The following is an 11653-nucleotide window of genomic DNA, read 5'->3' on the forward strand; positions in this document are numbered from 1 at the left end:
TAAGAGGTAGTCCAAGAAAGAGAAGTGCACAAAGGAGACAAGAACAGCCAGGAGGAAAATCGGGAAAATGAATATAGTGGATACCATTGGTTGCCCACTCAGCAGCTATCCCTCTACATCTTTGCTAAGAGAGCCCTGCTTCTGTCGGATATTCATTCCCCACACACATAGCCATGGGGCTCAGGAAAGACACCCTCAGCCAACAGTACATGGCATTTCTCTGGTGACCGTTACTGTTCCAAACTCTTCCAAAGGGGTACATGTGACCCACATTGGCCCAACAAGATCAAGGACTTTATTTCATGATTGGGAGGAGAGATGTCTCCATTCCTCTGGTTAAGAACCAGGAAGCACGCTGCCCTACTTTCTGCTGGCAGCCACTTTATGATGATGAGAGGGCCAAATCTTAGGATGAAGCTGATGCTGTGGATGCTACAGCAAAAAGCACCTAGATTTCTGGTGATGTTCAGCCACAATATCGACTGCTCTGGAAGCCAGCCCTCAGTTTGCATTTTCTGTTAAGTGAGACGGCTTTCTTATCATTTCAACAGGTTTGGATTGAGGTTTCTTGAATCTGCTGCCAAAGGCATCCTAAGTGATGATGAGAACTACCACAGAAACCCAGGAGGGCTACAAGGTCTGGAAATGTCTGCTTGGCTAAAAGTTATAAAGAAGACAAGTAAGATGAGAACTGAAAAGGGTGTTGGATAGCAACAAAGAGGGGGTTGATGACATTAGGGAGAGCACTGTCAGTTGAGTGGGGTGGGGAGAGACCTATTTCAGAGAACTTGAGTGCACTGGAGATGAGGAAAAGGAAACCAAGGACTTTATGAAGGAAGATGAAGTATTGTTGGAAGACATAAGGGAAAAGGAATACAATTTTTTAAATGTTTAAGATGAGCATGTTTAGTAGAAAGGATGATAATTACATGTACTGATAGCCTATTATGCATTAGGTACTGTACTAAGCATTCCATATGTTCATGTTTTCAGTCTTCATAGCACCTGCGTGGGGTGGATATTAGTATCCCCATTTACATATAAAGTAACTGAGGTCTAGAGAAATTGAGAGTAACTGTCTAAAGAGCACATACCTGGGAATTAGCAGAGGCAAATCTAGGTCTTTTTGGTGTGTGTTGTGGTTTCATAACTATTTGACCATCTGGTCCGCTCTTATCCACACTGACTGTAGGTTTTTGAAAGTGGTGATAGGTGTGTAAGTATCTAATGTATATAGAACTTACTTGGTAAATCTTCATCCTCATTACATTTTCTGGACAACTGCACACACATATAGTATACTCCTTTCTGGGACATTTGCTGTTGCTTTGGCCCAGACCTCTTTGTTGAGCCTGGTGTCAACGAGCGTATCCGGAGTTACCATCTCCCTCATGGCAAATTTCCAGATCTCTGTGAGTGCCTGAGGAGCACACCTCTTGAAGCCTGTTCCATGGATGATGCACTTGTGAATGTTGGTGTATTCTCTGGTCACTCACTGCTGGCAGAATGGCCCTTCTCGCTTGCCCTTCTTTGTGAGAGAGCCACAAAGAGGGAGAAGAGGGCAAGGTATTCCAATTCAGGTTCAGTCTAATGCTGCCCTACCCTTCACCCCTGTGCTGTCCTCCCTAAGAGGTCAGGAGAGAGAAACAGATTGCAGAAGGGGAGATAGTTTGTGAAGTGAAGCCTAATACTCAGAAAATGCATGTAACATAACCTTAGTTTGTGGTAGTTGGCTCTGTTTGGACTGCTCAGAGTTGCCTCTTAGAGTTGCCTCTCCTTTGTTCTCCAGTATTTGTCTTTATAAAGCCTTGAGTTATCCTACAGTTCTTTATATATGAAGCGGGGTGATAACCTGCATTCCCTTTCATTGAAGTGCGGGTTTTTTTCCTTTAATTTTATCCTGGTTGATATGTAAAATACATACAATTTTGGTATTTGCCTAAAATACTGATGTTTGACAAGGGTGAACCCTTGAACATAACTCCTAGTGCCAGATGTGAAGGAAAGCCTAGATCTATTGGAAATGTTTTCGGGTTCTGGGAAAGTGTCTTATATCATGAGGTACTGAGAGTTCACAGGAGGGAGGGAGGGAGGGAGGATGAGGCTGCCAAGGCCAGACTAAGGAGGGCAAAGATCTCTCTGGTTGGCTTTCCTAATAAACTCCCCAGCTGCCATGGGATATGAGTTATAATGGGACATGGGGAGTATGCAGAACTTGGAGGGACTTGTGAAGTGAAGCACTGGGAGATGAGATTGGCTTGCATGGTCTTGCTCAAAATGTACCCTTTGAACCAGGAGATAGCCTGTAGCAGACATTGTGGCTGGCTTCTCCTACGTCCATTCCAACCTAGATGATACGTCTAAGCTAATCATGGTACTCCCATCCTCCTTGCTATTAGGTTTTTTAATATTTTTGTTTTATTTCAGAGAGAGTGTGAGTGAGCAAGCAGGGGAGAAGGACAGAGAGAGAGAGAATACCAAGCAGGCGCCACACTCAGCACAGAGCCCAACATAGGGCTCAATCCCATGACCCTGGGATCATGACCTGAGCTGAATTTAAGAGTCGGGTGCTCAACCAACTGAGCCACCCAGGCACCCTGCTATTAGGTTTTTTAAAACAGCTTTTATGAGACATCACTGACATATAAAAATTATATATATATTTTTTTAAGGTATACAGCCTGATGATTTTACATATATTGTGAAATTATCACCACAATCAGGCTTGTTAACATATCCATCACCTCTACATAGTTACCAATGTGTGTGTGTGTTGAGAAGATTTATAATCTATCATCATAGCAAATTTCAAGTATACAGTAAGTATTGTTAACTATTATCACTGTGCTGTGCATTAGATCTCCAGAGTTTATTCATCTTGCATAATTGAAACTCTGTACCCTTTGACCAGCATCCCTTTGCTACTAGTTATTACTAGACATGCACAGAATTCTACCAGTCTCAGCTAATAAAACAAGAGCAGGACTTAGAAATGGACAAGAAAGTGTGTAGCCTCATGGCTACTGGCAGCCATCTTGGTGCTATGAGGAGTTTTTATACTAAAGACAGTGGAGCAGAGAGAAAAAAGATCCTAGTCCTCGATGGCATTTTAACTGACTCAGTTGACCAACGCTGGTTTAATACCTGCCCTATCTCTAAATATCCTACGTAAGACAATATATTTTCTTACCATTTAAGCCTATTTGTTTCAGATTTCCTACAACTTGCAGCTGAGCGAGTCCTACCCAATGTACCTGCCACAGGATAGCAAGCATGATGACTGACAACATCCTCTAAGACTGTAAGCCAAACTGGACTCTTTAGGTTACCCTCAGGATGGCCACTCAAAGCCAAGGAAGGGGAATTGGTGGGTTTTTGTGCCAGTTAACAGTATGTGTAAAATAGAAATACACGCATACCTCATTTTATTGTGCTTTGCTTTATTGCACTTTGCAGATACTGCATGTTTTACAAATTATAGTTTTGTGGCAACCCTGCACTGAACAAGTGTATTGGTGCCATTTTGGTAATTCTCACAATATTTAAAACTATTTCGTTATTATTATATTTGTTACAGTGACCTGTGGTCAGTGATGCTTGGTATCACTATTGTAATTATTTTGCGGTGTCATGAATTGTGCCCATATAAGACAGAGAACTTAACTGATAAATGTGCTCTACCAACCCACCCTGCTATCTCTCTCCCTGTCCTCAGGACTCCCTATTCCCTGAGATACAATAATGTTGAAACTAAACCAATTAATATCCCGACATTGGCCTCTAAATGTTTAAGTGAAAAGAACAGTCACATGTCTTTCACTTAAAATCGAAAGCTAGAAATGACTAAGCTTAGTAAGGAAGGCACGTTGAAAGCAAAGACAGGCTGGAAGCTAAGTCTCTTGCAAGTTAGCCAAGTTGGGAATGCAAAGGAAAAGTTCTTAAATTGAAAGTGCTACTTCAGTGAACATACAAATGATAAGAAAGGCAACAGCCTTGTTGATACGGGGAAAGTTTTAGTGGTCTGGATAGAAGATCAAACCAGCCACAACATTCCCTTAAGTCAAAGCCTAATTCAGAGCAAAGCCTTAACACTCTTCAATTCTATGAAGGCTGAGAGAGGTGCGGAAGCTGCAGGAAAAAAGTTGGAAGCTAGCAGAGTTGGTTCACGAAGTTTAAGGAAAGGAGTAGCATAAAAGGAGCATATATCTCCACAGCATAAAAGTGTAAGGTGAGGCAGCAAGTACTGATGTAGAAGCTGCAGCAAGTTATCCAGAAGATCTGGCTAAGACATGAATGAAGATGGCTACACTAAGCAGATTTTCAACATAAACAAAACAACCTTCTATTGGAAGAAGATGCCACATAGGACTTTCATAGCTAGAGAGAACGCAATGCCTGGCGTCAAAGCTTCAAAGGACAGGCTGATCTCTTAATACAGGGTAATGAAGCTAATGACTTAAATTTGAAGCCAATGCTCATGCACCATTCTGAAAATCTAAGGGCGCTTACTTGGCAAGGATGCAGAGAAAGGGGAACTCCCTTACACTGTTGGTGGGAATGCAAACTGGTGCAGCCACTGTGGAAAACCATATGGAGTTTCCTCAAAAAGTTAAAAATAGAACTAGCCAATGACCCAGCAATTGCACTACTAGGTATTTATCCAAAGGATACAAAAATATAGATTTGAATACATGTACCCTAATGTTTATAGCAGCATTATCAACAATAGCCAAATTGTGGAAAGAGTCCCAATGACCATCAACTGATGAATGGATAAAGAAGATGTGGAGATGTGGTATTAGCCATCAAAAAGAATGAAATCTTGTCATTTGCAATGATGTGGATGGAGCTAGAGGGTATTATGCTAAGCAAAATAAGTCAAAGAAAGACAAATACCATATGATTTCACTCATATGTGGAATTTAAGAAACAAAACGAACATAGGAGGAAATAAAAGAGGAAAACCAAAAAACAGACTCTTATCTATAGAGAACAAACTGATGGTTACCAGAGAGGAGGTAGGTGGGAGAATGGGTTAAATAGGTGATGGGATAGGAGGGCACATGTGATGAGCACTGGGTGTTGTATGTAAGTGTTGAATCACTAAAATCTACACCTGAAACTAATGTTACACTGCATGTTAAATAATTGGAATTTGAATTAAAACTTGAAAAAAATAAAGGCCTTTTAAGAATTGTACTAAATCTACTCTGCCTATGCTCTATAAATGGAACAATAAAGCCTGAATGACAGCACATCTGTTTACAATATGGCTTGCTGAATATTTTAAGCCTACTATTGAAACCTACTGCTTAGGGAAAAAAAAAATCCTTTCAAAATATTATTGCTCATTGACAATGCGCTGGGTTACCCAAGAGCTCTGATGGAGATGTATAATGACATTAATGTTGTTTTCATGCCTGCTAACATATCCTTTCTGCAGCCCAAGGATCAAAGAGGAATTTTAAATTTCAAGTCTTATCATATAAGAAATACATTTTTATAAGACTATAGTTGCCATAGATAGTGATTCCTCTCTGATGGATCTGGGCAAAGTAAACTGAAAACCTTCTGGAAAGGATTCAGCATTCTAGATGTCATTAAGAACATGTGTGATTCATGAGAAGAGGTAAAAACATCAATATTGACAGGAGTTAGAAGCTGATTCCAACCCACATCCAGGCAGGAACCTCCACCAGCAAAAAATTTTTTGAATGACTTTGAGGGGTTCAAGACTCAGTAGAGGCAGTAATTGCAGATGTGGTGGAAATAGCAAGAGGACTAGAACTAGAAGTGAAGCCTGAAGATGTGACTGCATTGCCACAATCTCATGATAAAACTTGGACACATGAGGAGTTGCTTCTTATGGATGAGCAAAGAAAGTGATATCTTGAGATAGAATCTACTCCTGGTGAAGATGCTGTGAAGATTACTGAAATGATAACCAAGGATTTAGAGTATTACATAAACCTAGTTGACAAAGCAGTGGCAGGGCTTGAGAAGATTGACTTCAGTTTTGAAAGAAGTTCTGCTTTGGGTAAAATGCTATTGAACAGCATTGCATGCTATGGAGAAGTTGTCCATGAAAGGAAGAGTCAACTGATGCAGCAAATTTCATTGTTGTTTTATTTTAAGAAACTGGCACAGCCACCCCAACCTTCACCAACCACAACCCTCATTAGTTAGCAGCCACCAACATCCAGGCAGGAACCTCCACCAGCCACAAGATTATGATTCACTGAAAGTTCAGATGATGGTTAGCATTTTTTTGACAAGATGTTTTTAAATTAAGGTATGTACTTTAGATTTTTTTAGACATAATGGTCACAAACACTCAATAGACTACAGTATCATGTAAACATAACTTTTTTTTTAATATGTATTTATTTTTGAGACAGAGAGAGAAGAGCATGAACGGGGGAGGGGCAGAGAGAGAGGGAGACACAGAATCGGAAGCAGGCTCCAGGCTCTGAGCCATCAGCCCAGAGCCTGACACGGGGCTCGAACTCACGGACCGCGAGATGGTGACCTGAGCTGAAGTCGGACGCTCAACCGACTGAGCCACCCAGGCGCCCCTAAACATAACTTTTATATGCACCGGGAAGCCAAAAAATTCATTTCACTTGCTTTATTATGATATTTGCTTTATTGCAGTGGTCTGGAACTGAGCCCTCAATTTCTCCAAGGTATGCCTGCATGAAACTGGTTTGAATGGTTAATTTCTGTATTGTGCAGCTGAGGAGGGGAGGTAGGTAAGAAGAGTTTATTTTTCAATTTACATTTTTTATTTATCCTCTTTTTTTTTCCATGGGCATTCATCACTTTTTTATTGTGGTAAAATATTCATAACATACAATTTACCATTTTAACCATTTTTTAAGTTTATTTATTTATTTTGAGAGAGAGACAGCACAAGCAGGGGAGGGACAGAGAGAGAGAAAAAGAGAGAGAGAGAGAGAGAGAGAGAGAGAGCGAGCGAATCCCAAGCAGGCTCCACACCGTCAGCACAGAGCCCAACCAAGGGCTGAAACTCATGAACTGTGAGACCATGATCTGAGCCAAAACCAAAAGTCGGATGCTTAACTGACAGAGCCACCCAGGCACCCCTACCATTTTAACCATTTTTAAGTGTATAGTTCAGTAGCATTTAGTAATTTCATATTGTTGTGATATCATCACCACCATCCATCTCAAGAACTATTTCATTTTCTCAGACTGAAACCCTATACCCATTAATAACTTCTATTCCCCTTCCCTCTAGCCCCTGGCAACTTTCTATCACTTTGTTGTTCTACTTTCTATCACTATGAATTTGACTATTCTAGGTAACACATGTAAGTGGAATTTTACAATATTTGTCCTTTTTGTGACTTATTTCACTTAGCATAATATCTTCAAATTCACTGGTATCATAGTACGTATCAATGCTTTGTTCCTTGTTATGGCTAAGTAATATTCCATTGTGTGCATATATCACATTTTGTTTATCCATTCATCCATTAATAGACACTTGGGTTGGGTCCACCTTTTGGCTATTGTGAATAATGTTGCTATGAACATTGATGTACAATATCTGTCCAATACTAAAAACTTTTTATTTAAGCCTATACATGAAGTGGGGAGAAAATCTGGGAAAAAATTAATAAAAAGGCTAAAAAGATGGTTGTGTTTGAGTGATGAGGTTATTTCACTTTTTTTCATTATAAAGTCATATACTTTCCCTAACAATCACATATTATCTTAAAGAAAAAAAATGTGGTTTTTTTTTTAAAGAAAGAAACTTTTAAAAAGAGTTAAGGTAAAACTCACCTGAGGTACAGAAAAGTTAACGCAAGGAAAAAACAAAACAAATCAGTGTTTGTGGAGTGTCTATTGTATCTGAGCCATTTTAACACATCTTAGTATCCTTTTTGGTATGCTAGAAGCTTCTAATGAGGATAAATACTAATAAGTAAGTAAATAGGTAATTATGTTCAAAAAATAATATCATCTGATACAGAAACTTACTGATCTTCATAGAACAGTTATATTCACAAACTTGCTTACGCTTATGCTTAATTGTATACTTTAAATAGGGATAATTGCAATCCATCACCAATACTCCCCCCCAACCCCCAGTCCCTGTTTGCTTAGAATTGATTATGTAGCTCTCCTATTGCTGAATAACTGTACAAATACACTTTTAACTGTAGGGGCAGAGGGCAGGCCAACCCAAGATGGGCCACTTTGGCATAACAATTCTTTTGAGTTAAAAAGCAATTAAAAAAAAAAACAAACAGCAGATTCCAGAAAAGCTCTTAACCTCCTCATCAACTGCCTAAAAAGAATTTAAATAGAGAACTTGAGGTAGGAAGAAAGCAATCACCACACATAACTACAGTATAATATGAACTAGATGTGGTAGACAGGGAGGAATCTAACAAAGCCTATTTGATCAAATCCCATTGTTCCTGAGTAGCTTAGCAGACATTTATTGGTAAACACTGTTCACTCTTTTTCATTTTCCTGTGAATTGCATTCCTTCCCTTTGAAGTCCCAGACCCCTAATCTCTTCTCCTTAGTTCAAGATGACATTATTCTTCTTTTTGCCTGCCTGTCTTTGGAATTTCCTATCTGTGTGGATTTCCTACATGTACAAAATGAAATTTAATTTTCTCCTGTTAATCTGTCTCATGTCAACTTGATTTTTAGTCCAGCTAGAAGGACCTTGAAGAGCAGAGAAAATTATTCCTTTCCAACAAATAGTTGGTTAACTTTCATAAGCTTCTTTCCTTCTTTTTTTAATACTTTAAGTTGCATCCTCTTCTACTCTGAAACAAAGCTCTCTGTGTTTCATGCTCTCAGGTCCCTAAGTGTATCTTCATCTCTAATAAAAATTATTTTAAATATCTTTCCATAAAAAAGATAACTTGAAAATGATTACTCTGTAAAGATGATAAATTTCACAGTTCCCTGTCTACTACTGAGCAGTGTGTTAGGAGAAAAATCTCTTCCTCATCATAACAGGCACCAAATTCAGTTTCTTCCTACTGGCATCAGAAGAACTCAACCAAAGGTGAGGCAGAATCACAAATCAGCAGACAACATCATCATTCTAAAGCTGCCTTCTCTTAACTTGCAACCCACCAATGAAAACCAGTAAGAAGAAAAATGTTAAAAATCATGTACTACACAGAATTAAAGGAATACTTTCAGAAAGTTGTCTCAAAGTAAAACTTGTTAAATTGAGATATTTTACAACCTGTTAAACCTGTTAAATAATGGTTTAAATACTAATAAAACTGGCTGATCCTTCATAGGCTAGTTGAGGTTTTGTAGAGGGCTCTGACTTTTTAAGACTTATTTCTTCCTTCTCTACATTTTCTTTTCAACTCCTCTGAATCCTGATATAACAAAAAAAAAAAAATCAATGCAAAACAAGTCCCCACACTCACTCCACAGTTGCTGGGTGCCTTCCAGATGGCTGCCTGAAGATTTTAGGGATATATTGTCTATTCAGCTGTTCCAGTGGTTGCCTGTGGCTTGTCCCTGGCTTTGAAGTTGAGATACTGTGCCTGTAGCCTCAGTGAGAAGATATTGACCCATTTAATCCACATATTTAGGGATTGCTTGAGATTTCAGGCTGTGCAGATCTAAAGGGTCCCTGATTTAGCCAAAGGCAAAGAAAACAGGACCTCAGCCTTGTAACTGAGAGTAAGATAGAAAGAATGAGCTCCAGGTGACTAACTGCTTTGGGGAAACCCATGGTACTGATTTGCAGATGTTATAGGTGAGAGTCTTGGCTGTGAATACATTCCAGTGAGCTCTTACATGTAAGTTTCTTACATAAAGTTTCTTGACATAAAGGGAACTGAGCTACAGCAGCTCACATGAATCCCTCCCATTAACTTTCCGGTTTTTCTTCCCCGTGTACCTGGCCAGGCTTAGGGAAGAAACCCATTCTGAAACAGAAGTTTAAATGATCAGATTCTCCATTACTGCATCAGAACCTTCCAGAACCTTCTCATAAACAACAGTCCCAGGCACATACATCTAAAAAAAATAAAGGCTAATACCTGTTATTTTAAATAGTTAAGGGCTTTTACACTGAAATAGATAAAATATTACTGTACCCACTCTACCATTCCATATTGTTTCGCCAAAGCATCTCATTTGGAAAGTCAACTTTCTTCCATCCCACTCCTTTGGGAAAGGACTGATTTGTCCTAGTTTTTGTTGAGAGAAGAGCAGAAAACGTGAATACATCTTAAGAGCTCTCCATCAGAATTGCAGTCCAGATCTGTTATTTCCCTGGTCTCCACTTTTGCAGTGAAATACCTTGCCTAATATCAAAGAGTTCCTTTCCTCAGGCTACCTTTGGGGTGAAGCTCCATGGGAAAGAAATGGATATTCACATCTCCTTCTCTTTCACCAAAGGGATAGAGATCCTAGGTGTTTCAGGCCACTTCTGGCAGCATCTCTCAGCCTTTTAAACAGCTCTGCTTTGTGAAATATGGCAGGGTATGAGTGGGAAGTGGGAAGGGCCTGCAGTTTTCCTTGAAGAGCTGCTTTCTTGTGGAGCCGTTGTTTTCTCTCAGAAATTGTAATCTATCGCCACCTGCTGGTCCTTCTGTCTACGTGTTTGGAATAGCAGGAATTGAGTTTAAGATTTACACACGATTTGCCCAAATACAAATCACTCTGTCCTCCTTGATTAATTTCTTTAACATTAGAATATTTCATCTTTTGAATACCAAGGAGGAAGGGACCATTTGACGATTATCTGAGGAACTCAGCGCTCTCCGATAGGAGAAAAGACTGTAATTTCCGGAGTCCTTTCCAGCCGTTGTGGCTGAAATTCTGCCTTCCTCACCACCCTTTTAACCCTTTCCTGCCTCCCAGGAGTGAGTATGGCGTGGGTTTTTTGTTTTTGTTTTTGTTTTTTTTTGAGGTGGGGGTGTCTATTTAGCTATGGTTCCCAAAGAAAGTACAGAATGATTTGGGAACTATCTTTAAAGTACACAAATACACCGAATAGACTTTTAGCTTCGACTTAAGAAAAGCCGAGTGTAAGGTTAGCAACGCTTTTCACAGCCCTGGTCTCGGGAGACAGACGTTTAAACGGTGAGCACTGCCATTTTTTCCCCCTCTTTTTCGGTCATAAATTAGATACTTAAAATAGACCTAAAGAGCCAGCTGAAATGAACCAACACCGTGACTCTAAATTACCTTTCCTGGAGGCTAAGAATGCTAAATGCGTCAAAAAAAAAAAAAAAAAAAAGATTGACGTTTCTTATTTACTCACCTTGACGTGGACCATATTTTACGCATAAAAATCTCACCCGCAGCCTGTTTAGGCGCCCCTTCCACGCCTTACTCTCCTCCCACCCTTCCCTTTTTTCTTTTGCTGAAAGACTGTGCTCCAAATCCAACAGGAATATCTTTAAACATCCCTGGGAAAGGGCATTGTGGGCGGAGGGTCGTGTTCCCAAGTTCCAGCCATCGCTGACCTAAAGGAAGGTTGTCCTGAGTGGACAGGATCAAGTAGCCGAGGCTGCAGGCTCGGAAACCCCTAACACCCCGGAGAGAACGGAGGACTCGCACTCGCCCACTCCGTCTGCCTCTGGGCGCCGTGTTCCCCTTTCTTCAAAGCTCTAAACCTTACATCAAATGC

The 11653-nt window shown here is 40.0% G+C and overlaps 1 long non-coding RNA gene across 1 annotated transcript; it reads left to right on the top strand.

Moving 5' to 3' along the window:
- Positions 1–551: 551 nt before the first annotated feature.
- LOC122228563 lies at positions 552–6744 on the top strand. The gene is made up of 3 exons (XR_006206660.1): positions 552–637; positions 3213–3301; positions 6655–6744. It is a non-coding gene; the product is annotated as an uncharacterized LOC122228563 (long non-coding RNA).
- Positions 6745–11653: the final 4909 nt, after the last annotated feature.

The sequence above is a fragment of the Panthera leo genome, chromosome C1 (genome assembly GCF_018350215.1).
Source record: "Panthera leo isolate Ple1 chromosome C1, P.leo_Ple1_pat1.1, whole genome shotgun sequence".
NCBI classification, from domain to species: domain Eukaryota; kingdom Metazoa; phylum Chordata; class Mammalia; order Carnivora; family Felidae; genus Panthera; species Panthera leo.